We start from the raw sequence: 26525 nt of genomic DNA on the forward strand, positions 1-26525 counted from the left end.
TAGGGAAGCCCTAAGAAATGGAGAAACATCCTCAACAATGTGTTTTTGAGAGTGTTAGCCGCTCAGTCATGTCTGACTCTCTGCGACCCCATGGACTGTAGCCTGCCAGGCTCCTCTGTCCATGTGGAGTGGGTAGGCATTCCCTTCTCCAGGGGATCTTCCCGACCCAGGGATCAAACCTGGATCTCCCGTATTTCAGGCAGATTCTTTACCATCTGAGCCACCAGGGCATTTTTGAGAAGAGAAAAAAAGAGGAAATGGATGGCAGGGGAGGAGGGTGTCATTAAGACCTTTCTGCTGATGTGGAGGTGAGGAGTGATGACAGCTTGAACTAAGGGACAGGTGGGAGGTGTGACTGGAAAGACATCTCAGAGGCAACCTTGCAAGGCACTGGTATTTAACTCACCGGGGTAAGAGAGGCTGGCAGCCTGTGGGTGTTGGAGTCTTTATACGTTGGCTGTAGCTGAGGCAGGAGTTAACGGAGCACAAGTGGGTTTGGAGAAGAAGAGAATGAAGAAAGTGTTGAGCATGCAGCGTGTGAGAGCCTTCTGGGCTACCCAGGTGGAGGATGTTTAGAAAGAGGTATTCACTGGGCAGCTGAGAAGGAAAAGAGGGATTGTGCCCCTCAGCCTTCCTAGTCTTCCCCGTAAATCTGCCCGTCTTCTGGACATCTGTGAAAACCTCCGATAACCAGCTTCAAAAGCTAGAAATCAGTCGTGTCAAAGTCTCCTTCCTTGAACCGCCTTACTGACACCAGCAATGGATCCTCTTTGTCTAGGAGGCATGGGTGACTGAGATTTGTCTTGCTTGACTTCCTAGAGGATCTAGAAGCTGTTATGTGTTGCCCCTCAAATAAGTATACTCTTCCACTGTGCTTTTTGGACAAAGGGTAATCCAAGATGGAAGAGTTTGGTTTCTGGTCCTTGTAGTAGAATGTGCTATTGTGCAACCCCAACTTAATATTGTGAAAGAAAAATGTTACCAAGTCCCACATGTGGCCATATGAACTAGCTGCTCCTGCATGACCCAGAACCTCAAAGATCCTCACCTAATTAGGACTGCTAGATAAAATACTGGGCGATGCATTGTTCTAATTTTAGGTAAACAATGAATCATTTCTTAGTATAAGCATGTCCCCAATTACATGTGACAAGCTTATACTAAAAATGATTCTGCATTTATCCACAATACAAATTTAACTGAGCATCTTGGATTTCTGTTTGCTAAATCTGACTACCCTAAACCCAGTCTACCTCAGATATTTCTTGTAATGAGTAGAATCTCTTCTAATAAGAAATAATGGACTCCTTTTGCCTTTAGCCCAGGGAGATAAACCGAACTCAGTTCCTGACTACGGTGGCTCTGGTTCTTAGCCCACAGGCAATAAACTCAGTTTAGTATTTGTTAACCTCTGGTGGTATTTGGTTTTTCCTTTGAACACCTGTTTGTTTGTTTTTAAAAGACCCAATCAAATATAAAATACAGCCCCCAAAAAGATCCTGATTGGTTTAATAGAATTCAGACAGGGACAGAGATCAAAAGAAATGTGTGCTATTTCTCTATTCGCTTTAAACCAAATTAGTCAATACCTGTGTTTTGCTCAAGGGAATTCTGGGGATCTGGATTGTGTTCCTATTTATTTTCATTGTTGTTTATTTAACCTTTCTCACCTAAGTAACCTGAGCCGAGGGCAAGGAAGGGGGGTGAGCTGCCTGGGTGTCTGGAAGGCACACACCAGTCCTGCTGATTCCTGAGAATCTGAGGGGCTTATTGATAGCATCTGGAAATAACTCTGGAAGCTGGTGTGCCCATCAGACATGGCACATCCTGTACCACAAGGTCTCAGGAGAGGGAGGTTGTACAATCTGGTGCAGCAGCCTGTTCCAGAGAAGAGCAGGTCCTTTTTTTTTGAAGTAAGTTCTTGTTTTAGTTTAGCACAAACTCACTTCCTCTTTCACTGTCTCCCTTTGAAATGAGGGAGGGCTGCTGTCATTCTCCACCGCAGCTGAACTGTACCTTGGGCTTCTTCCTTCCTTTTACACCTAGAGGTGCTTCGTCCCTCATGGCTAGCCAGTGACACTGGGAGACTGGGAAGATCTTTGAGCTGTGTTGGTAAAACACAAAAAGGAACAACAAAAAAGAACTGGGCCTAGATTACCTGAAGAGGCTGACCGCTATTGCTGAACAATTAGGTTAAATTAACAAGGCTGTAATTTTCACACCAACTAGCCACATCCGGCATGGGATCCTGCAAAATCCTTACTGCCTAGCTAGGACTATAGGGAGGTTTAATTAAACACGCTCACAAAGGTGCCCTCAGCGGTTTTTTCCTATGACTTACCCCACTATAGCAATGGAAGGCCAGTCTTAAAAATTCAAAAATTCCTGTGTCTCCCTTCTGTGTTGTTTCAGAGGGAAGCAAATGATGGTTTGTTGTTTGGTTGAACATAAGGAAACCAGTGTCTCATGATAAAGAGGGAAATCTCCCTGCTCCTCTGTGAGGACTGGTGGGAGCCAGGGAGCCAAAACCTCGGATCTGCTCTCCTGCACAACATATTTATATCCGCTTCAGCTGAGCTGTGTGAGCCGCTGTCCAATGCTAATGGCTCTGGGTATTTGTCTTTAGTAAATAATTCAGTAAATACCCTGGGAAGCACACATAACATTCGCTATCGCAGATCTCTTTTGTGAACGTGCAGCTTTTGCAAAACCAGGAGATAGAGAAAACCATGCAGGCTCAGAAGTGGCGAAGCGGCAGAGTGTCAGCCCTGAGCACAAGCTCAGAAAGAAGACCTCCTGAGTTTGGCATTGGGCTGTGGCAGCACTCGCTAGCTCTGTGGTCTGCAGCAATTATTAACCTCTCTGTGCTTCAGTTTCCTCACCCGTGAAATGCACTGAGTTGTGGGAGTGAAATGTATTCATACAGGGCAGCTCCACTGGGTCCCTGGCACACAGATCACCTTTGTGCGTGTGGTATGTGTGTGTGTGTCTGAACCACTGTAAGTGTGTTTAATCAGCCTATGATGCTACGCTCCTTTGCTCTCTCCTGGGGTCATGTGAAGTAGGTGGAAATTTGTGAGTTATGGAAGATGTTCCTAGGGGATGTTAATCACTAGAGAAAGCAAGGAGAACTGCTTTGGCTAATCTGATGAAAGGCAGCATGGTATGTTAGGTAATAATAAGCTGTTTGTGGTTAACTGCTAGCAAGTGCCTATCACACACTGGACCTAGGGCTAACACTTCACCAGAAAAATTACAACCTTTTTGCTGCTAAGTCGCTTCAGTCGTGTCCGACTCTGAGTGACCCCATAGACGGCAGCCCAACAGGCTCCCCCGTTCCTGGGATTCTCCAGGCAAGAACACTGGAGTGGGTTGCCATTTCCTTCTCCAATGCATGAAAGTGAAAAGTGAAAGTGAAGTCGCTCAGTCGTCTCCGACTCCTAGCGACCCCATGGACTGCAGCCCACCAGGCTCCTCCATCCATGGGGTTTTCCAGGCAAGAGTACTGGAGTGGGGTGCCATTGCCCTCTCCCTACAACCTTTTTACTTTAACCTAATTGGAGTAGCATCATTGTCCCTGTCTGACAGGTGGGGAAACTGAGACTTAAAGAGGTTATGTGTGCCAGTTTAAGCTCCCTGAGTCATATAGCAAAGGAGCCCTGCGATAGCCTAGAGGGGTGGGAGGTAGGAGGGAGGCTCAAGAGGAAGGGGACACATGTATACCTATGGCTGATTCATGTTGAGATATGGCAGAAACCAATACAATATTGTGAAGCAATTATCCTTCAATTAAAAATAAATAAGTTAAAATAAATTTTAAAAAAGAAAAAAGAGGTTATGTGTACATGGATCAACTTGCAAAAGGTATTATAGGGCTAAAAAAGCAAGTTGCATATATGCTTCATGAAACCATTTATAGCAATGTTTTAAAGATGCATATGTATATATGTATATACTGAGAGTGAGAGACAGAAAAGGTATAAAAAGTGCATGGGAATGATAAAAGGGGGAGAGGATAAAAAAGAGAGGGGAACAGGAAAAATGTTTTATTTCTTTCAAATCAGTGTCAATATGGCAAAATGTTGAAATCTGAATGTCAGGCAGTAGATTCACAGGTGATCATTATATTTGCTATACCTCTTTGAATGTTTAAAATATTTTGCAATTTTACAAAGAGGTTACATCAGCTATCTGAAGAGTGCCAGTGCAGTACTGACGCACAACAGACACTCCACAAATGGGATTGTTCTTGTCAGGAGGCTGTTTTCCCCTGACACTGCTCTGAAATAGAACTGTTGGTTTCTTGTTTGAATTATATTCTGAAGTGAAGATCCAGTAGTTTAGGAACTCTTACAAGAACCCCCCCAAAGGAACTCAGAACACCTTTGCAAATGTTCTTGCTAACCAACGAGATAAACAAATGTAGCTAAAAATGAATATCTTCAAGTACCCTAAAAAAAGGTTTTTGTCAGAAATAGCACTTTGCTTGACCTCCCCATGAGTCTTCTTCAGCTTTTGGACCTTCGCTTTTTAGTTCTGTATGTGAGTTAAGGAAGTACAGAAGGGAATACTGGATTTTAGAGGAATGCCAGAATCAGGGGAAAATAATTGGGTCCATAAAAAAATTAAGAGTTTCCCATTGGGTATATTTTCCCTTTGGGTATATTTTTCTCATTTTTGGCTTATTGCAGGAGCCATAACACACTGGGCTGTTATGGTATTGGAGAGTATTTTTATTATTGGGTTTTATTATGGGTAGTCACAGTGAACCCATACACACTCTCTGCAGTTGACATTGCCTCCGGCACCCCTAAGAGCATAGGGATACTGACTATTTTCATATCATAATTAGCAATGCCCCTGTCACAGCCGCTCGAAAAAATCAGCAAAGCCGATTTTTCATTTACATTTTGCATCTCCTTTCAGAGTTACTTAAAACTTTGAACAGTAAATAAAATAATACTTGAGACTTCTCATTTATAGTCTCCTCCAAAAGTTGGCATAGGCTCTGAAGACGAGGGTGCTGCTTCTCTCCTGATGATGTAGTGCAATGCATAAGAGGGCCACACCTGTGCCCGTGTGTGCCCTTGCACTTAAAGGAAAAGAAGGTAAAGAAAATGTACAGTAACAGATGATGGAATTCTCGGTGATTTTTTCATTTCTTCTGTGGTAGTTTCTATGCTTACCAGCTTTTCTGCAGCTAATATTGTTGACTCTTACAAGTCAGGGAAAAAAATGCTATTTCTGAAACACAGAAAAAAGAGAAGAAGCTGTGGTTTATGTCAGGAAACCAGATTAATAGTCTTAACTCTGACACTGTACTTACTGCAATTTGAAGAAAATCACTTAACCTCTTGTTGCTGGTTTTCACTTTTATAAGATGGCTAGATGAAGATCATAAGCTTGTTTGGCTTGCTCTGCCTAACATGTAGGACTCTTATGTGCAGAAAGTAGATGATAAAGTGTAAAAACCCTTTAATTTAAAAGTGCTGCATCAGGGCTTCACTGGTGGCTCAGTGGTAAAGAATTTGCCTGCCAATGCAGGAGACACAGGTTCAATCCGTTATCTGGGAATATCTCATATGCTGTAGAGCAACTAAGCCCATGTGCCACAACTATTGAGCCCGTGCTCTAGAGCCCAGGAGCAACTAGAGAGTACCCTCCGCTGGCCACAACTAGAGGAAAGCCTATGCAGCAACGAAGACCTAGCACAGTGAAAAATAAAAAACTTAAAAAGTGCTCCATCAATGCAGAGGTGTTCATTGACATGTAGGAGAGGGAATGAAGTTGTAGGGCAAGATACAAACAGATTAATTTCCCTCACACAGAATTCTTCCTCCTCCATGAACTCAAGGGCAGGTATATTTTAGGGCTGCTGCTGCTGCTAAGTCGCTTCAGTCGTGTCCAACTCTTCACGACCCCATGGACTGCAGCCTACCAGGCTCCTCCGTCCATGGGATTTTCCAGGCAAAAGTACTGGAGTGGGTTGCCATTGCCTTCTCTGATATTTTAGGGCAGTGGTTCTCAAACCTGCAGGCATCAGAATCACCTGGAGGGCATATTAACACAAAATTGCTGGATTCACTCTTAGAGTTTCTGACTTAGTAGGTCTTGGAAGGGACATGAGATTCTGCATGTCTAGAAGGTTTCCAGGTGATGTTGATATTACTTCTCCTGGATCACTTTGAGAACCCCTGTTTTAAGGATGCACAAAGATATATGCATCACACAGGTGTACCACTATTTGGTGACCAGAAGCTTCCTCGTGGCCTTCAGGAGTACACGTCAAGCAGAGTGCAAAACATACGGAAGTTGATTGGAGAAGTCACGGGTGTGGAAAAGAAATCAACAATTATAGACTAGATGTTTGGGAAGTTCTGAGAGTGAAATAACATTCAGACAGGAAGCAGAGTCAAATGAATGTTTGAAGGAGACATTATGGTTGGGGCCCACAAGGTATTTGGTTGACTCACTCAACCCATCTTTTGAATTGTTCCATCTTTTTAATTAGTGGCCACCATTTAAAAGTTATCAAGTTGCATATGAAAATCTAGATTCCTGTCTGCTTTTGAAAAGTCAGATGTGGTCTGTCAAGTGTTCTCACATGACAATAGTTAGGTGAACCAAGTGATAGCTGCTCATTTTAGCTGAGGCATATGCTTTGGGGTGAATCAGTGCCCATCTAGTCCTTCCCTCTTTTAGATGACCCAGCAGATCTCTATAAGCAGATGAGTTTGCAAACTGCAAAGTGCAACAAGAGGAACCCACACACTTCTATTCTAAGGACAGAGACGAGCAGGAGATGCTGGTGAGTTGTGATCATGATGTGAGTAAGGTCTTGCCAGAGGAAGGAGGTGGACTCAAGGACACAAGTGGGAAGGTTGATTTGAGGAAGGAATGGGGACAATTGTCCCCGAATATGGTAAGCAAGAAGGGAAATCAGATGGAAGTAAATAAAGTGGTATTCAAGCCCTGGGTCAGAAAGATCCCCTGGAGAAGGGAATGGCAACCCACTCCAGTATTCTTGCCTGGAGAATTCAACAGACAGAGGAGCCTGACAGGCCACAGTCCGTGGGATCGCAAAGAGTTGGACACGATTGAGAGACTAACACTTGAAGATAGTGGTCTTGATCTTCTCAGGAGTAGAGTAGATCTTCTCACTAACATAAACTAGACCTTCCTCTTGAGGGAGGAGGGCTTTGTCCTTGGGAAAAGAAGAAACGGTTTGGCAGGACTGCTGTGCAACATGCCAGGTAATTGGCATGAGGTAGGAAAACATGGAAGGCAGCTCTCTGAACCCCATTAGAAATGAAATACACTGTGGCTTCCCCCTCCAGCGACACTGTGCTTCATGGGTGTTGAGGAAGTGATCCAGGACTGGGAATTAGGTAGGACTGAAGGGGCAGAGCTGTTTTCATTTTAAACCACTGAATCATCACATAAATACTGCCCTACATTTTAGGGATGGGTTAATGAAGTTAGGCAGTATCCTGCTTACCTGCAACCCATCAAAACAAGGCATCAGTCCATTTATGCTGTTGTCCCCATGTGCCCAGTAGAGCATTTTTAGAGTCAAAAGAACTGTGCCTAAACTTCCATGCTTTTTGAATTAGGAGAGGCAGTAGCATGCCTCAGGATAAACACAACTCTACAAGCCAAGCATAATTTTCCTGGTAGATATTTTAGAGGGGGGGCGCAGTTAAATAATTTAGCTAGCAAGTAATTTAGAACATTTTTATATTAAGCAAACAAGAACAGATTATGAAATGCAAAAATCTCTCTTAGTTGTATATTACACAAATTCAAAGAAATTGTGCTTCACAGTAACTGTCTTGGGCTTACACCTGCACCCAGCCCACACCCATCCTGTCCTCAGCTTGGGGACAATGGCAAAGTCTGAGAAATGCCACTGAAGGAAAACACTTTATCCTTTCAAGTTATAGTTACAGCACAGTAAATGATCATTTTTTAAAAAATGTAGAAAATCAGTGTCACCTGTGTTTCAGATACTGTTTCCCTAAAAAGCAGCTGATTAAAATTCTGTATAATTTGTAAAGTGAATTAAAATCAGTGCATGATCAACTTCCCATGAACAGAAGTGGGAAACTGATTGACCCTGTGACACCATCTCAGCAGTAATTATTGCAGCTCAGCTCTAACTGCTCCCTTAGCCCAACGCTGATTTTGACTTTTCAATTTTTACATGCTGTTGCTTTGAAAGAAAGATGTTAAGCACAGAATGCCTCCATTTTTCAAAATAGCAGGTTTTTCTCAGACTTATGAAAAATCCGAGACATTTAACATGTTTTTAAGGCTTTCACTGAAGCAAAAGCATTCTTTGGTTTTAATTGGAAATCCCGACGTCCTGTTGGGGATTCCATCTGTTGATAACGGCTCTCGGTGGTTTCCCTCCAAATGCAACAGGTGCTGCTGTCTCACTACTAGAGGTACATTTGTGACCCATGGAGACCAACTGACTCAACGTCCTATGAAGAGACATTCCTGAGGACAGGTTTGTGTGTTGAGTGGGTAGGGATTAAGTTCATCGATTCCTTTCATAGGTCACTTCTTGGTTTGCCTTGTCTCTGAAAGAGACACAATGTAATGCTAGCTAGAGCACCTTTATGAAAGGAGGATCAGGCTGTGAATCAGAAAAACAGGCTCATATTCCTCTTTGGCCACTTTTATACACTTGAACTAAGAGAAGGTTCCAACCTCCCTGTATCTAGGCAGTGGGTATAGAGGAGGGAGCACAGAGAAGGGTAGTAATAATAAGCTCCATTCCATATAGGTGATAGGAGAATTCGAAGGGGAGAGGAATGTCACACTAATGAAATTGCATTAGGGGAGGGGTCTTCTTATACATAAATGTCCCATGTTATTAAATGGAATAGCTAAGATGACTCTGTTTAGGTTATGTCTCAGAAATTTATTCAGAGAAGATGTATTTACACAAAAACTTTGATTTGCTTTTTTACCTTTGGGTAATACCTGTACATCTTTCTACAGCACATTTTGACTAAATTCCCAATAGTTTGCTCTCTGGGGCAACACTCATTCCTATAATACACAACTTTCCTCTTATCTGCTTTTAAATTAAACACCTACTATATAGCTTCTGTATCTTTATGACAACAACAATTTGATGACAGTTGCTTTTGAAGGAGAATTTGGCTTTTCTGCCTCTGAATTTCAGTATTGTCATATCAATTTCAGTCACAATGGGAAGGTTTAAGAGGAATAATGTAAACACGGGAGAGACAATGTGACTTGAAGCTCAGGTTTACCCTGTCAAAAGCTGTCCCATTTTATCCTGTGTGAATAACTGTATTGTTCAGGCAAAGCTTGATTGTTTAATGTCCAGTAGTCATTTATAAACATTGAGATTGCCAAATACTCGAATAGTTGAAATTGTTGTTCTGCTTACTTATGGTGAAAGTGGGAAGGAGAAGAGTTTATTGATTTTTTAAAAAACAAATGTATATGCTCAGTGAGAGAAAATAATCAGTATTTTTTTGTCAAGCATAGAGGCCACAGGGACAGAATATAACTCTCGAAAGTTGTATCAATCAGGATGCAGGAGGAGGCAGAAATCACATCTCCTACTGGAACAGAGTGAGCTTGACAGAGCATGGTTAACCAGGCAGAAAGTTGTTAATTACCTGAAGTGTAAGAAAACTTTAAGGTACCAGGGATTTGGAATTTCAAGAAGCAGCCACCACTCCTAGGACTGGGGAAACAAAGGGAAAAGACTGGAATTAATAAAACTTAGAAACTCAGAAGAGTTTGTCCTGATGCTCCGATCTTTGAGCAGAGGGCTGTGAGGCTGGCCGTGTGAGGAAGGGCATGCTAGATTCAGCTGCTGGGATGGGAAGGGACTACCACCCTGGGGGGTGAAACTCAAAGGATCAAGAAACTGACAGGAAGTAGAAAGGAAGGAGCAAGTCCCTTCTTCTTACAGACTTCGTATCTCCATCCGTGCCCCTTTTTTTGGGCAGAATGAGAAGGCCAGCTGGCAAACCAGAAGCAAATTTGCAGGCAGTTCCCTGGCAGTCCAGTGGTTAGGACTCAGTGCTTTTACTGCTATGGCCCTGGGTTCAGTACCTGGTTGGGGATTGAACTAAGATCCTCAAGCCTTGTGGAGTGCCCTCCTCCAAAATAGTATAGTTTGCAGAGCCCCATCCTCAGTTTCAGAGAGTCAGAATATAGAATGGCAGGTTTGAGCTGAGAGGTAAATAACTTAATCATTGACACAAAAGTTTTCAGGCAAGAAGGCGTGCTGATGGCAGCAGTGGAAACCAAATCTGTGAGCTCTTAAAGAGGAAGAGGCAGCACTCTGGGTGCCAGGCAAGGCATGCAAAATATAGCATCATCCCATTGTCCTCAAATGACATTTAGTTTTATCAGTGTTTATTTACCTTCAGATAGAGCCAATGAAACTGTGATTCAGTCAGAGAGGGCAGTAAACCATCAGGAGGCTGTTGTAGGTTTCTATGTCTTTAAAAAAAAAAAAAATCTGGCCCTTTTTATAATGGAAAATTTCAGATATACCTAAAGTTCAAAGAACAGTACAGTGAACTCCCATGTAGCCAACTCTCAACTATAATAATAATTGTTTGTCTACTCATGTTTTATTTATCTTACTGTACCCCCTCTCCATGCCCATCCCTTCCCATTGAACTGTATAATTTCATTCATGATGATTCAGTACATTTACTTATAACTTGATACATTTCCAAATTGAACATGCTCATGTAAGCCCCACTTAGATCAGAAAAAAGAATACTGCAAACATTTGGGCCTTTTTATAGTACTCTCCCAGGTCCTCTCCCCAACCCTTTCCCCAATTAGTGACCTCTATCACCTGTTTTGAACTTTGTCTATGTGGACTCATAGAAAATGTACTTTTTTGAGTTTGGCTTCTTTTGCTCTGCCTTGTTGATGAGATTTATCCATGTTGCATTTGGTCATAGTTCACTTATTTTCCTTACTGTATAGTAATTTATTGTATGTATACCACAATTTATTCATTCATTCTGCCATTCATATAAAAACTGAGTTATTTTCAGCTTTTGGCTATTTCAAATAATGTTGCTACGAATATGCTTGTACATGACTGTTGGTGCACTTTTGCATACATTTCTCTTGGGTATATATCAAGAAAGGAATTGTTGGATCTTGTAATATGCATCGGTCCAACTTTAACAGATAAATACCACTAACAATTTTTCCAAGTAGTAAGGCTAGTTTTCCTTTTACTAGTTCCAATTGTTCTGTATCCTTGGCAACACTTGGCATTGTCTGACTTCTTCATTTTAAACATTCTAATAGTTGTGTCATGGAGTTTCATTGTCACTTTTAGTTCTTTTTTCTTGATCACATTTTCTGACGCTTAGTTGGCTATTTGGATATATTTGTGAAGAGTCTTTTTAAGTCTTGTGCGTGCTTTCATTGGGTTGTCTACCTTTTTTTTTTTTTTTTTTTTTTTAAGTTTTTCTATTTCTATTGGGCTTTCCTGGTGACTCAGTGGTAAAGAATCTGCCTGCCAAAGCAGATGCAGGTTTGATCCCTGGGTCGGGAAGATCTCCTGGAGAAGGAAATGGCAACCCACTCCAGTATTCTTGCCCGGATTCTAACCCTATGGACAGAGGAGCCTCATGGGTTAGTCTCTTTGTGTGACTATGGTGCTATTTTCATCATAGTAAGGATTAAAACTCTAATGGTATACATTCATAAAATTTGTTCTTCAGAACTTTCTTGATCATGCTTGGCCTTTTTTACTTGCATATAAAATTTAAATCAACTTATTATAATTTATAAACTACCTGATAGGATTTTGATTAGGATTGCATTCAGTCTGTAACTTCAGTAGAAATTACTTGCAATTACTCTTCTATCCATAGCATTTTGTACCTTTACATTGATTTATACTTTTTAATTTCTCTAAGTAATTTCATTTTCTTTGTAGAGGCTCTGCATATCTTTTATTGGATTTATTCCTAGATGAATGATTTTTATAGACTCATACTATTTTGAATGCAATAATTTTTAATTTTCTTTTCTTTGTATGGAAATATAATATAATTGGTTTGTTAAATTCAGTTATTAATTCAAATAGTTTCTTTGAAGATAATCTTTTCTATCTATGCAGTCATGTTGCTTGCAGATAATGACAGCTTTGCTTCTTCCCTTTTAATCTTTATACTGTTCATTTATTTTTCTTGCTTTATTGCACTGGTTAAGACCGATACCTCTTTTAGAACAGCATATCAGAAATATATACTGAACATAATAAATTTATAAAATGCATGAGCTTCTCTATTACTTGAGATCTTACTCCAATATTCACTTTTACCCTAGCATCCACCTTCCAGAAAAGTGGTTCTGCAAGTCTTATACATTCTTTTTGAATCAAAGTTGATGGCATCCAGATTCCATGACAGTTTGTGAGTTGTGTTCATGTTGATAGTGGGAACTAACATTGCTTTGTAGTGAGGGGGGCTGGAGTGGCAGAACTATTGAGGTAAAAGACAAATTGATTAACTTGACAAATCTTTCGTTTTAGATAGTATGAATGCATAGCTTCCTTGTATAATAAAGTATTGTTTCCCAGTAGTTTGGGCTCCTGTTTTCTTACTTCTCTTGTGTTCTTATTTGTAGTTCTGGGAAATAGCAAATTATGCATAAATTAGCAACATCTTTGCAGCAATTGCATATCCCAGTTGAGGAGTATTTTACAGTAGGAAACAATTTATATTACTCTTAAATTTGCATTTTTTTTGAAATCTTGGAGCCCTAGCTCCAGCCCTGCAGCAGAGCACCAGGAGTGCATAAATTTGCATATTCTTAAGTCTAGACCTAATATATATGATGCCTTATACTGATTCATTTTATTGACATATAGAAGGACATTGAATGTGAATGTTGGAAATATTTTGCATGCATAAACAATATTAATAAAATTTATTAAGTTTTCACATTTAAACATAAAATATCAGGTTTCTTAAGTAATTTTTATGTAAAATTTTGATATTGATCAATTCATTTGTATCTTGTCTTTAGCTTTAATACATAATTTTGAATATTATAGAAGAGATGTAGTTTTGAAAGTAAAAAAATTTTTTATATTTTACATTTTCTTTATTTTTATAAAAATACATTAATTTACATACCTTGACTGCAATTGCATTTTATTTTTTAACCTTCAAATCATTACCATTAATAGTACCAATTATATGAAAATCTTTACTATAGAAATGTGACAAATTTGCCAAAATAAAGATATAAAAATAATTTTGTGTATAAATATATGATAATTGATGGATTTTTCATGCCTTCACTTTATGACTTATTTAAACCTGGACAGCCCATCAACAGAACACCTGAGGTGAACTGTAATAATTAAATTTAATCATCTTTAATATTTTGCCAAATTTAAGTTATATAGAAATATTAGCTTTATCCTTTTTATATTTTATCATTATAAAGATTTATTTGTCAAGGTAAGAGTACAGAACATATTTTGACAGTTTGTAACTTGATTTGTAGTTTCTGAAGATTTATATGTGGAGAACATAGGTTCCATTTGTCTTCTTACCCCCGTCCCTGCAAATGAGCCTGAGTGAGCCTGGCTCAGACCTCGAGTGCAATGCAGTATAAAGGAAAAAACAGCAGACATCCTCATTTATCACATCCTTCAAATGTTTTTGTCTGTTCTTTCTATCAATTGCAGGGAGAAGTACATCAAAATCTCCCACTATGGTGTAGTTTTTCTGTTTGTTTACTTCTATTAATTTTTGCTTTGTATATATTTTGAAGTTATGTTCTAAAACACACAAATTGAGCATTATTATATCATTAGGCTGAGATAACCCTTTCATGCTTATGAAATGGCCTTCTTGATTTCTAGTAAATTTTCTGGCTTTAAAGTCTACTTTATATAATTTTAATATAGCTATACCAGCCTTCTCTTGGTTAACATTTGTCAGTTTTCTACTCTTTACAATCTTTGTCTCTTAGAATATTTAGTCAGTGTATAGTTGACATAATTATGGATGTATAATCTATCATGCTATTTTCTATGTCTTTCTAAATAAATGTTCTTTTTTCTCTTTTGTCACTTTTCAAGTTAATTATTATCACTACATTCTTTTTCCTTCCTCTATTTTATTATCGTTTTGTTAAAACTATAGAGATATATCATATATATCCTTTACTTACTAAAGTCCAATATAAATGAGTATTTTTACCACTGTCTGGACCATATATATTAAGCGCCTTAGAATATTTTAATCAATTTAATACCCTCCCATGCATTGTGTTTCCATTGTCACGGAGAACTGCTGAAAACCACCAGCTGGAGGATTTTCATGTCAAGAAAACTGGCGAGGGATCTAGGATTACTCCAGAAATAACTAAATGGGAAGATTTCCTCCATTCCAACCCTTCCGGAACATCTGTTCAAATCTGGGTGCCAAGCTAGGTGCTGAGAGGACTGTACTAGGCTCTGTCCTGTGCAGCAAGCAGCCTTCTCTGTAAAATTTTCTCATAGGTCATCACTGGAGCAAGACCTGGGCAAAAGGTGCAAGGGAGTGAAGAAAGTGCTGCAACCAAAAGGAATGGAGATGGTTCTGCTATGAAGCAATTTTGGGCTGAAGAACCTCAAGAACTTTGGTTCTGATACCTTTAGGTCAGCAGTGTTGAGACACGATGCAGAAGGGCATTCACATAAAAGGTGCTAAGAACTGGGCCAAGAGAATTCTAAATCCAAAGGCCCTGGATTGACAGTGCTTTTTCCTTTGTTGCTAAGACTCAAGAACCAAAGGCCACCAGGCCTGGAAACTTGGACTTGGGTACCAACCAGAGAGCAGCTCATATGTGCAGTGTTTGCTTAGAACCATATTAGCCTTTTGTATTTTTTAAACACCAGTCACATCTTAAGATTTCCAAAATATTCCATCCTTATGTGACTTTTGAGTCACTGTTTTCTTCCTCTAACACCATTGGGCCTGGGATGGTCTAAGGAATGTGTCCCTGTGGCTTTTGCCCATATCTGAAATTTAAAACACGCATGCACACACACACACACACACACACACACACACACACACACACACACAGGTTACAGGTTAATTCCTAGGTTTTACTCACAGGATGACAACTGAAAGAAAAATCAGGATTTCTTAATAGTTGGAGCTGTATTATTTTCCCATTTTCAGCTTTCAGTCTTTTCTCCAGGCTGGCAAGCAGATGGGAGGGCAGCTGGGCCTGCAATAAAAAGTGACCCCGGCAGTCAGTCCCTCTGTTTCATGGTCAGAGCCATGGTTTCTGCATATGAAGTGCAGTTGGCCTTTGTAGGCAGAGTAACTGCAGAGGACAATCCAGCACAGCTCTGGGAAAGAGGTAGATCTCAGGTTATGAGGTTGGGGTTAAATCCTGACACATCCCCAACATTGCTAAGCCTCTATATTAGGCTGCCGGCCCTGAGGGAGTCACATGGGTGGATATACTCACACTATGAACAACCAGTATTTCTAGCATTCCCGAAAGTGTTGGTCTCGTGGTGCCCTGTCAGTCCAAACCACTAATCAGAGAGCTTTCTAGAAGCTAATTGGACTGTTTGAACATTAATCCCACAATCTCTGCCTCTCCAGTGCCAGCCAGTGGTGCTAAGCCACTGGAATGTTTGTTTGGGCAGTGAGTATAACTGGGTGCCCTCTGGGTATCAAGCTCTGTGCTGAGTATAAGTGTAACCAGGCAGGTATCTGCATCCACCCATTTATGCATATATCCAAATGTCCACCAGGAAAAGGGTTTTTTTTGTTGTTGCTGTTGTTTTTACCAGTGAGTAACTCTAAGGTTTAATACTGGACATCATAATAAACGGCAATAGGAATCATTTTTTGAGCACTTGCAACGTACCAACATGACCTCAATGCTTTTCCTCCATGTTCTCAAATCCTTACAACCTGCAGGGTAGATATTTTTATACCCATTTCACAGACCAGGAACATAATGCTCAAATGATTAAAGAAACTGACTCCCAATGGGTAGGTTATAAAGCTAGGGTTCATATCCAACTCAGTTTGACAGCACTGAGCGCCTTTAAGATACTGTGTTGGTGACAATTTACATCACAATATAGTTCCATTCACCATTAAATTTATGAGTGTTTGAACTGGTCCTCTATCTCCTTATAAGCAGTAGTGCAATCAGGGCTTCCACATCTTTAGTCTAGCTTAAGTTGTAACCTGTGTAAAGAGATCATACCCTTCTCCGAACTTTCTCTGTCTTCTCTAAGTGTTACACTCAAGCAATGGCAAGGTGACAATCTGTTTCCTTGTGTATAGTATTTCCCTGTCTTCCAGGCTAAGATAATCACTTTAGTTACAAGATGAATTTTCAGTCCTTTAGTTCCTCACTTTGGGCTTCCCTGGTAGCTCAGCTGGTAAAGAATCCACATGCAATGCAGGAGACCCCGGTTTGATCCTGGGTCGGGAAGATCCGCTGGAGAAGGGATAGGCTTCACACTCCAGTATTATTGGGCTTCCCTGTGGCTCAGCTGGTAAAGAATTAGCCCGCAATACAGGATACCTGGATTTGATCCCTGGGTTGGGAAGATCCCCTGGAGAAGGGAAAGGCTACCCACTCCAGTATTGTGGCATGGAGAATTCCATGGACAGTCCACGGGGTCGCAAAGAGTCAAACATGGCTGAGTGACTTTCACTTTCACTTTGACTTGACTATGCACAGTGATTAGGGGTTGTGGTCACTTACATCCAAGCCAAAAGCAGTGTCATTTGAATGAACTGATGACAATAATCCACATCTTTCTTTGATGGTATATTGTTGTCATTAAAATGTTATTACTGTTAACCATGTGAAAGTGTTAGTCGCTCAGTGGTGTGTGACTCTTGGTGACACCACTGACTGTAGCCTGCCAGGTTCCTCTGTCCATGGGATTCTCCAGGCAAGAATACTGGAGTGGGTTGCCATTCCCTTCTCCAGGGGATCTTCCTGATTCAGGGATCACACCCAGGTCTCCTGCATTGCAGGCAGATTCTTCACCATCTGAGCCACCAGGTAATTATATATATATATATACACACACACACATACATATATATATAGAAATCTGTTAAATATACATACATATAATTACAATACATGATTATTATAAGAAATGTAAGTATACAGGCAGTCCTCAGTTTTCACATTTTGGAGGTAGTTGTGATGCAGAGCAGGGACATAATTCCAATATGCATCATGTTCCAATAATAGGTTGCTGTGCAACGTGACACTGTCCTGTGGTCATCATTTACTCAGTGGCAGCTATGCAGCTGGTACTGTCTTGGATGCTTTACCCATGCTGTGTGTGTTAGTCAGCTCTAGCTGCTGTAACAAAATTTCACAGACTGAATGGCTTAGGCAATAGAAATTTACTTCTTCACAGTTCTGGAAGCTAGAACCAGTTTCTGGTGAGAGGTTTTTCCTGGTTGCAGTCTCCTCACTGTGTCCTCACTTGGCAGCAGGAGAGAAAAAAGTGAGCACTCTATTGTGTTCATTTATAAGAAATCCAATCCTATTGGACCAGCACCCCATCCTGATGACCTTGTTTAACCTTAATTACTTCATTATAGATCCTGTCTCCAAATGCAGTCACATTAGGGGTTAGATCTTCAACAAACAGATTGGGGGTGGTGGTGGTTGGGGACAGAAACATTCTGTCTGTAACACGATGGATAATCCTCACAAGAAACGCATTTTACAAATGGAGAGACTGAGGCTCAGAGAAAATAAGTCACGTTAAGGGCAGAGACAGGATTCAAACTAAGATCTGATTTTAAAGTCGATACCTTTTCCAACAACTAAAACCACTTCTTACATTTTATTCAATGACTAACTATTGAGACAACATATAAATGAGAAGAGTAAGCTAAACTTAATATATCAGTTGCTTTATTTACCATGTTAGATTGCTTGTGCTGGCTTGTTTTAAAATATGTTCCTCAGACTTCCCTGGTGGTCTGGTGGTTAAGATTCTGCCTGCCAGTACAGGGGAAATGAGTTTGATCCCTGGTCTAGGAAGATTCCACATTCTGCTGGGCACTTGAGCCCTTGCATCGCAACTACTGAGCCCCAGAGCCTAGAGCCCAAGCTCAAGCTCTGCAACAAGAGAAGCCACTGAAATGAGAAGCCCGCTCACCACAACCAGAGAAAGCCTGGTTGTGGAGTACCTAAGTACTCTGCAGTACCTAAGACCAAGGGCAACCAAAAAATATATAAATAAAACATGTACCTCAAGATAAATCAATATCCCTCAGCATTTGAACAAATAGAGCATAGAGCAAAATGGACTGAAAAGCATGGCAGTTTAAGTATGGTCAAGCACTTGAAAGATGAGTATCTTTTTGTTACATTGCCAGAAACTTTTATTATCAAAAGTAGAAAATAACCCAAGAACTTAAGTGTAGGAAGAAGTAGAAGTTACGACTTAAAACAATGTCAAATGTGAGTTTAAATGCAGTCATCTATGCTTAGAAAAGATATGCATTAGATAATTAAATATTCTGAGAATTTTTAGTGTGAAGGTAATATATCCATATTTTAAGCAATTCAAGCAGTAAGAAATGTACATATAAATATACAAATATGTGTTTTATAAACACAAATAACTCATGCAACTTGCTTTTTTCATTTAATAGGTACGTTGGCTGCATTTTCATGTTGCTACATGTACATTGGCCTTGTTCTGTGACACAGTGGTCCAGCATTACATAGTCAGGTTGTACCATCACTGGTTTAACTTCCCCTATTGATGGATATTTAGATTCTTTTCTACAATCCCAAAATCATAGCACTGAGTATTTTTGCACATCTTTATACAGATGGACAGATGAACTATGTATTTTGTCTGTAGGATAAACATACAGTCAAGATGTTGACAGACATTGCCAAATGACCTTCAAAATCAGTTTTCACATTTAACCTTTCCAAAGACACATTCTACATTGGCTGTGATGAAGCATTGTGTGAGTTCTCACTATATTGCATACCTCCTCTCTGATGGCAATTGATCAGAGGCTTGAAGAAAGTGAGGGAGATTGCCGTACTGCTATGGAAAGTGTTCCCGTAAACGACAGTCCACTAAATTTACCTGTGGGCTCAAGTGAGGTAAACTAGCGTTCATTCATTGAAATGGTAGTTCCCAGCTCCTTCTCATCCTTGCAGTTCATTCTACAAACATTGAGTGACTGCTGTGTGGTTGGCAAGGTGTTGGCACTAGGGCTATTGGAGAGAGAGGGAAGACAGAACACCTACCTCAGACTTGTGTGCTTTTCTTTCTTTTTTTTTGTTTTTGGTAGGTAATTATTTGTTTTTTTCTGGAGAACCCTGGCTTATACACCCTCAGTATGTGAGACTGAGCGTTTTCCCCCCACCTCCTTAAAAAATGGATAAATCGCTTTCTATATTTTTTAAATTGGATTTTAATGTACCGGGAAGGGAATTTTTCTTTGGCTTTGCAGTCTCCCAAACTCCACAGTGGGGCTGCTTTTGTCTTCATGTCTTCTCTCTGGGTTCTATGTCCCTGTGCTAATCAAAAGCAATCTAAGGAACACTATGTCTGTGGCTGAGGGATTTAGCACCAAATCATGTTATGGAGCTGATCAGTAGGCAGTTATTTTAATTTCTTTTAAAATTTACATACAGTAAAGTCACTCCTTTCAGTGTACTGCTTTGCTTTTATAACCCAAGCCTCAACTCAAGTAAAAGCAAATTGTTGCTATTGAATATGCCCTTAGCTATGGTTTGAATATTTGTCTTCCCAAAGGGGCTTCCTCAGTGGTTCAGGGATAAAGAATCTGCCTGCAGTGCAGGAGCCACAGGAGACACAGGTTCAATCCCTGGGTCAGGAAGATCCCCTGGAAGACAGCATGGTATTCCACTCCAGTATTCTTGTCTGGAGAATCCTCATGGACAGAGGAGCCTGGTGGGCTACAGTCTATGGGGTCGCAAAGAGTCAGACACATCTGAGCAAGTTAACATGCACACACGCACTTCCCCCAAAGTCCATATGTTGAAATCCTAATGTTCAAACTGATGGTTCTAGGGGGTGGGGCCTTTGGGAGGTACTTGAATGATGAGAGCGGAGCCCTCATTAATGGCATTATTGCTCTGATAAAAGAGACCCCACCAAGCTTTCTAGCCCCTTACACCGTGACACCAGGATACCAGGAGACATCGCCAGCCCAGAAGAGGGCCCTCCCCTGACCACACTGGAATCCTGATCTCAGACTTCCAGCCTCCAGAACTGTGAGACATAAATCTCTGTTGTTTATATGCCACCCTGTCTGTGGTATTTTGTTATAGCAACTGAACAAACCAAAACACCCTTTTTCCTGGCAGTGAATAAAATAAGCTAGCCTAGAGTTCTTTGGGCCTCTGACTATACAAAAATTAAGGTGCCTTCCAATATCCAGAATTTGCTAAATCAACAGTCTGGATAATTAAACTTATGTGAATTGTTGGCTATAGCTGGTTTTTTTTTTTTTGTACTGAGATAAATGGTATGTGGCTTTTGAAAATTGTGCCTGCCTTTTCTAAGCATTCCTCCCCTCAGAGCTGAGAACCTTCTATAATCATTACCTGTGACACCTTAAGACTTTTTTATTATTATTATTATAACAAAGCAGAGTGCATAAAAGATTTTTAATGAAAGGCGTAGTCTTTGGAACTGAAACAACATTACCAGCCTGAAGCCTTGGAAAAATGCTAATACTCAGTATATTGAAAGGACAGTCAGCTTAACCTCCTTAATGCCCATTTGCCTGAATTTATGAGATATCATTCTTTTCAGTTTGGTATTTTTGAAATTATCCAGCTGGGAGTGAGTCAATTTTTTTTTTCTGTCACTAATTCATTAAAAGTGCCAGTCCCACAGAGCAACTCAAGTGAGACCATCTGCCTTTCAGAAAACCATAAATAACCCAAAGAACAAGAGGGACTCTACTCTTTGGACCTGAGCTGGGACTGATATGTTTAGAAAGGAGGGCACGACTTCCAAGCCCAGCTCATTTGATTCCACTCCAGCTCCTCACTCCCTTACCTGGTAAGAATGCAAGCTATTTGGGGCTTCAGCTATTTCATTGGAAAAGGATTAATGACATTGACCTCTCAGGACAGTTTAGGCCCTTAGGATTAACCTGCTTGCTTTTATGAACTTAGGGAGGTGTGCTATGAAGACTGGAAGCAATCCCTTTACCCTCTCAGAAAGTATTGGGAAGGATCTTGGTTTATGATTTCTTATATCAATAGAAAATGACCATGTTTTCAAATAAAACTGATTTGATCTTTGCTCAGAGATATATAAGGTAAATTATTAGAGGGTAGTTTTTCAAATAGAGTCGTCTTTTCAATACTTGGGAAAAATGAATTTTTAGAAACTATTTCTTCTAAAAAATGGTTTACAGTGAAATTACCTGAATGCTTGGAGAAAAAAAAAATAGTTGGAGGAAGAGTGAAAGATGTAGTATTCATTCATCCAACATATGGTACAAGTGTTTACTACATTGTAGCCATTTTTCTAAGTGCTTAGGCTCCTGCAGGAAACAAAACTGGTCCAAATTCCTGCCCTCTTGGACCTTACCTTCTTGTAGAGGAGACAGACAATAGAAACAGTAAGACTACTGTAATAAATGATATAGTGTCTGGGAGGGTGCAAAGCCTATAGAGAAAAATGAATTAGGGAAGAAGGTAGGGGAACTGAAGTCAAATTCTAATGCACAAAAGAAATGCTGATTATGAGCTAAGCTTGCAAGTTATTTAAAGGCCACTTTTCAAAATCTGGGTTGTATCGGAAACATTCTGTTTTAGTTTCCTGAGGTGATGACAAAAATGTCACTGTATAAAGATCCCGCTCTCATTTGATTCTGCCTACATAAAAATGTCTAGTATTCATGCCAACTTAAGCTAGGACTCTATAGCATAAAATCTCAACAGATTTACTTGATAAGAAGAACCCAAGAGTAGTTAAGCCTGCTGATACAGAATTGCTGTTTTTACTTTCCCTATAATTAAAGTGACAAAATCTTTGCTTCTTTAATGGTGAAGAAGTTTCACCATGAATTATTTCAGTGCCTAAATGCAGTAGGTACAAATCATAAATCTGGGACTGACTTCACCAAGGCACCCAGCCAGATGATGACCTGCTGTGTACTACCAAGCAATAAATAGAATACAACCTTTCTGACATGAAGAAAAAAAAACCAAAATATACCCAGAGCATTCATTGTAACTTCAGAATTAATTGGAAACTTTCCTTGGTTTGAAAGAAAAAAAAAAGGCTATATAGATCCAGTTGAATTTGCCTTGAGGTAAACAGATCAATTCTACAGAATGCAAAAATATTCTATAGAACAGTTGGTAAACAGCAGATGAAGTGAACTAAGTTAACCATATGTGAATAACACGATCTTGTAACAATTTTAAGTGAGTCATCTGCATGACAAACTAGAGGATATTTAATGCCAAATGGTCTTATTAGCCAACAGGAATTCAATAATCATTCTAAAGAGAGCAAAATCACATTTCACACTCTGTTCAGTTTGGAGAAGGTCACCTAGGTTTCCAGGCTCCAGCGCAGCCTTTTCTTGCACTCCTTCTCCTGTTTTAGAGGGAGTGCTGTACCTTCTGATTGCTGCTTGGAAGTAATAAAACACACTGCAACTTTGCTTGCTTTCATACTGAAACAAAATAAAATGAATAAGCCAAAGCAATATATAGAGTCACACTAAAACACAAAGGAAGATTGTACTGTTGTTGATGGAACCAGATTTTACCTTCTTTTTAGCTGGATATAAGGTATTCCTGAATTTTATATTCTCTTCCAAACAATTAGAATATTCTTATTGCATCAAGGAGACGGCCTGTTGAGAGGAAGTGTAATCCTACCCCATGTTTAATGTGAAATCCTTGTCCCCATAGTGAAAAGTCTTGCCAAGAGGTGAAACTTGGTTTTTGAGGTGCTGGAAAAAGTTGGCTTAAAGCTCAACGTTCAGAAAACTAAGATCATGGCATCTGGTCCCATCACTTCATGGGAAATAGATGGGGAAACAGTGGAAACAGTGTCAGACTTTATTTTTTTGGGCTCCAGAATCACTGCTGATGGTGACTGCAGCCATGAAATTAAAAGACGCTTACTCCTTGGAAGGAAGGTTATGGCCAACCTAGATAGCATATTTAAAAGCAGAGACATTACTTTGCCAACAAAAGTCTGTCTAGTCAAGGCTATGGTTTTTCCAGTGGTCATGTATGGATGTGAGAGTTGGACGGTGAAGAAAGCTGAGTGCCGAAGAATTGATGCTTTTGAACTGTGGTGTTGGAGAAGACTCTTGAGAGTCCCTTGGACTGCAAGGAGATCCAATCAATCCATCCTAAAAGAGATCAATCCTGGGTGTTCATTGGAAGGACTGATCTTGAAGCTGAAACTCCAATACTTTGGCCACCTCATGCGAAGGGTTGACTCATTGGAAAAGACCCTAATGCTGGGAAGGATTGGGGGCAGGAGGAAAAGGGGACGACAGAGGATGAGATGGTTGGATGGCATCACCGACTCGATGGACATGGGTTTGGGTAGACTCCAGGAGTTGGTGATGGACAGAGAGGCCTGGCGTGCTGCAATTCATGGGGTCGCAAAGAGTCGGACACGACTGAGTGACTGAACTGAACTGAAAGCTGGTGAAGAAATCTTGATTAGGGCTACAAAGGACTTGACTCTGCCTCCTTTTCCTGATGAAGATGTGGCCTCCCTAGTGCTGAGTTTGCTTCAAGAATCAAGAGATCATAGTGTTTGTAAATAATCCTTGTTAAGCAGAAGCCCATAGACTAGGGAAAATAAGGAATTTCCCCCCACCTCAATACCATGTAGGTCTGAGTATAAAAGGGCTTCCCTGCTAGCTTAGGTGGTAAAGAATCCGCTTACAGTGCAGGAGACCCGGGTTCAATTCCTAGGTTGGGAAGATCCCTTGGCGAAGGGAATGGCAGTCCATTCCAGTTTTCTTGCTTTGAGAATTCCATGGACAGAAGTGCCTGGCGGGATATAGTCCACAGGGTCACAAAGAATCGGACACAACTGAGTGACTCACACACACCCTGAGTATAGAAGGGCCAGGATATAGCAAGAATTGAACTTTTCTTTTAAACCTGACATCCCTCTACGCCAGGGGGGAGTATGAGTAGCTGTTGTGTATCCTGGGAGTAGGGGAAAACTTCCCTGAGATACCCTGAGTCTCATGTTGATCTGTGGACCACATCCGCTTAGCTCTGCATCTTTAGGAACGTGGATAAGAAGTACGTGTCAGACATCCCCCCAAACTCTCAGCCCTGCAAGACCACAGTAACAGTGGCCTCCATATGTGTTTTTAATGTTGTGACCTTTATTCACACAACCATCTGATCATATTCGTGTGTATATTTCTTTTAAAATGGCAAAAATAAATGTGCATATAAAATGCTGTGGTTTAGTGTAAATGAAGTCCTGGAAAGACAGTTTATTTTGTAGACAGATTACCTCTAAATCTGAGAGCTTTTATCAAAAACATTCAACAGAGTTTGTATCGTTTGCATCCTAAGCCAAAACAGAGCAAAAATAAAATGTTGAGCCAAATTCTCTTACCTCAACTGTTTGCTTATTCCGAAGGAGGTATGTTTAGACTGACATTACTTCATTTAGCTACTAAAGAAACAACTGAGTTGTATGTAATTACAATGTGCAATATGAAATTAAACGTTTATTAGGAGTACAATGTGCACGATTTCTCATCCTGGGCATTATTAACATTTTGGGCCGGATACTTGTTTGTTGTGGGGTACTATGCTAGAATTGGGCTTCCCTGGTAGCTCAGACAATAAAAAAAATCTGCCTGCAATGCAGGAGACCTGGGTTCAATCCCTGAGTTGGGAAGATCCCCTGGAAAAGGGAATGGTTACCCACTCCAGTATTCTTTCCTGGGGAATTCCATGAACAGAGGAGCTTGGCGGACTACAGTCCTTGGGGTCACAGAGTCAGACATGACTGAGCGACTAACAGTTTTACTTTTCTTTCACTTCACTTCACAATGCTGGGCACTCTAGGATGTTTAGCAGCATCTCTGACCTCTGCCCATTGAATGCCAGCAGTCCCTCCCTAACCCCCAGTTGGGGCAACCAAATATGTCTCTATACATTGCAAATGCCCTCTGTAGGACAAAATCATACCATTGGCATGTACTACAGTGGATAAATATAGCTACAGTGTAGGACAGAGGTTTTGAATGATGCAGACAAGAACTGCAAGAGTTGGGACCAAGGGTAAGGAGCACGTACAAGGAAGAGGTGAGATTTAGTAAATCCTGAAGATTTTGTTGGATTTGGGATTTAATCTGTGTCTTGCTTATTGGCTTACCTATAGTGGTATCCTTTGCAGTTTGATATTTGTATTTGAAATATGCCTTATTGGTTTCAAAGATGTTTAAGTTGATAACTATGCCAAAATTATAATGTGTGCATTAATTAAAAATTGGGGAAATTTAAGTAATTTATACTTCTTTTTTTAAACTTAAAGACTGAATTCTTTCTGAACTTAATCATGTGGCTCTTTAGGAATTAGAGCAGCTAGAGGTAATTAGAATGGGCATAAACTCGCTGTTTTCCACTTAAAATGCCACAAAACAAAGCCACTTGGCACTGTTTTACTGAAAGGGAAGCACTATAACAGACTTTATGTTAGTAATGTTACTTTTTGGCAGGACCTCAGGGCATGTCAGGTTATTTAAACATTTTATTCTGTCCACAACTCATCTTTTACAGATCAAAATTGTACACACTTATCTCTTATATATTTGTTCAGTCTTCAATGTAGTTTTAACTTTGAAGACATCACCTTTCTCAGAGGAAATGATCTGCTTAAATTGTGTCATGTTTGAAAAAAACAGATGTTATCCCAGACTACTGTGTTAGAATGTCATTCTCTTTGTTATAGCGTCCCTTGTTAAGTCTGATTGAGTAAGTCAGCTATGCATTTAACCAAATGTATGAGATTAATCATGATTCTGTGTTCACCAAACTTCCTGGCTCTGAGTTTCCAAAAGAGAAATCTTCTAGGAAAATATGCTCTTAAATTCTTCTTCAAATGAATTGTTATTCTCCAGCAGGTACAATAATTGTGTTATATCAATATCACTGCAGAACAAATTAAATTAGTAGACTATGGCAGAAGTTGTGTTTGGATGTTAACCTTACTACAGATGTACTACAAATCATATTATACCGTAAGTTAGATTACTTCATAGGTCACACATCTAAATAATTCAATGCATTCAATCTGTGTAAATTTATGAGTTGCAAACACTCAAGATGGCAAAATATACACATTATCAAAGACATACCTTGTACAGGACCGAGTACTTGATAAATTCTCAAGAAACATTTGTTGAATTAAACTCTTTATGTTCATTTCCATTCTGAAGTATGGTGTATAGAAGGCATTT

At 40.0% G+C, this 26525-nt stretch overlaps 1 protein-coding gene and 1 long non-coding RNA gene across 5 annotated transcripts in view; one reads left to right on the forward strand and one right to left on the reverse strand.

The window, feature by feature from the left end:
• Positions 1 to 26525, forward strand: part of SLC24A2 (solute carrier family 24 member 2) — a 264631-nt gene that overhangs the window by 34609 nt on the left and 203497 nt on the right. The gene's annotated exons all lie outside the window — the stretch shown is intronic.
• LOC145509758 (uncharacterized) overlaps positions 1 to 26525 on the reverse strand; it is a 58621-nt gene that overhangs the window by 18796 nt on the left and 13300 nt on the right. Inside the window, exons 3-7 of one of the 3 annotated variants that reach the window (XR_014056397.1) lie at positions 15151 to 15267; positions 10419 to 10551; positions 9663 to 9730; positions 5187 to 5244; positions 4711 to 5092 (exon numbers count right to left, since the gene is read on the reverse strand). This is a non-coding gene — a long non-coding RNA (uncharacterized LOC145509758). Of the gene's footprint in view, positions 1 to 4710; positions 5093 to 5186; positions 5245 to 9662; positions 9731 to 10418; positions 10552 to 15150; positions 15268 to 26525 lie in introns of those variants that run through there. The other 2 variants (XR_014056398.1, XR_014056393.1) reach the window with 2 other exon arrangements.

The sequence above is a fragment of the Giraffa tippelskirchi genome, chromosome 1 (genome assembly GCF_054371585.1).
Source record: "Giraffa tippelskirchi isolate mGirTip1 chromosome 1, T2T-mGirTip1v1.2.pri, whole genome shotgun sequence".
NCBI classification, from domain to species: Eukaryota; Metazoa; Chordata; class Mammalia; order Artiodactyla; family Giraffidae; genus Giraffa; species Giraffa tippelskirchi.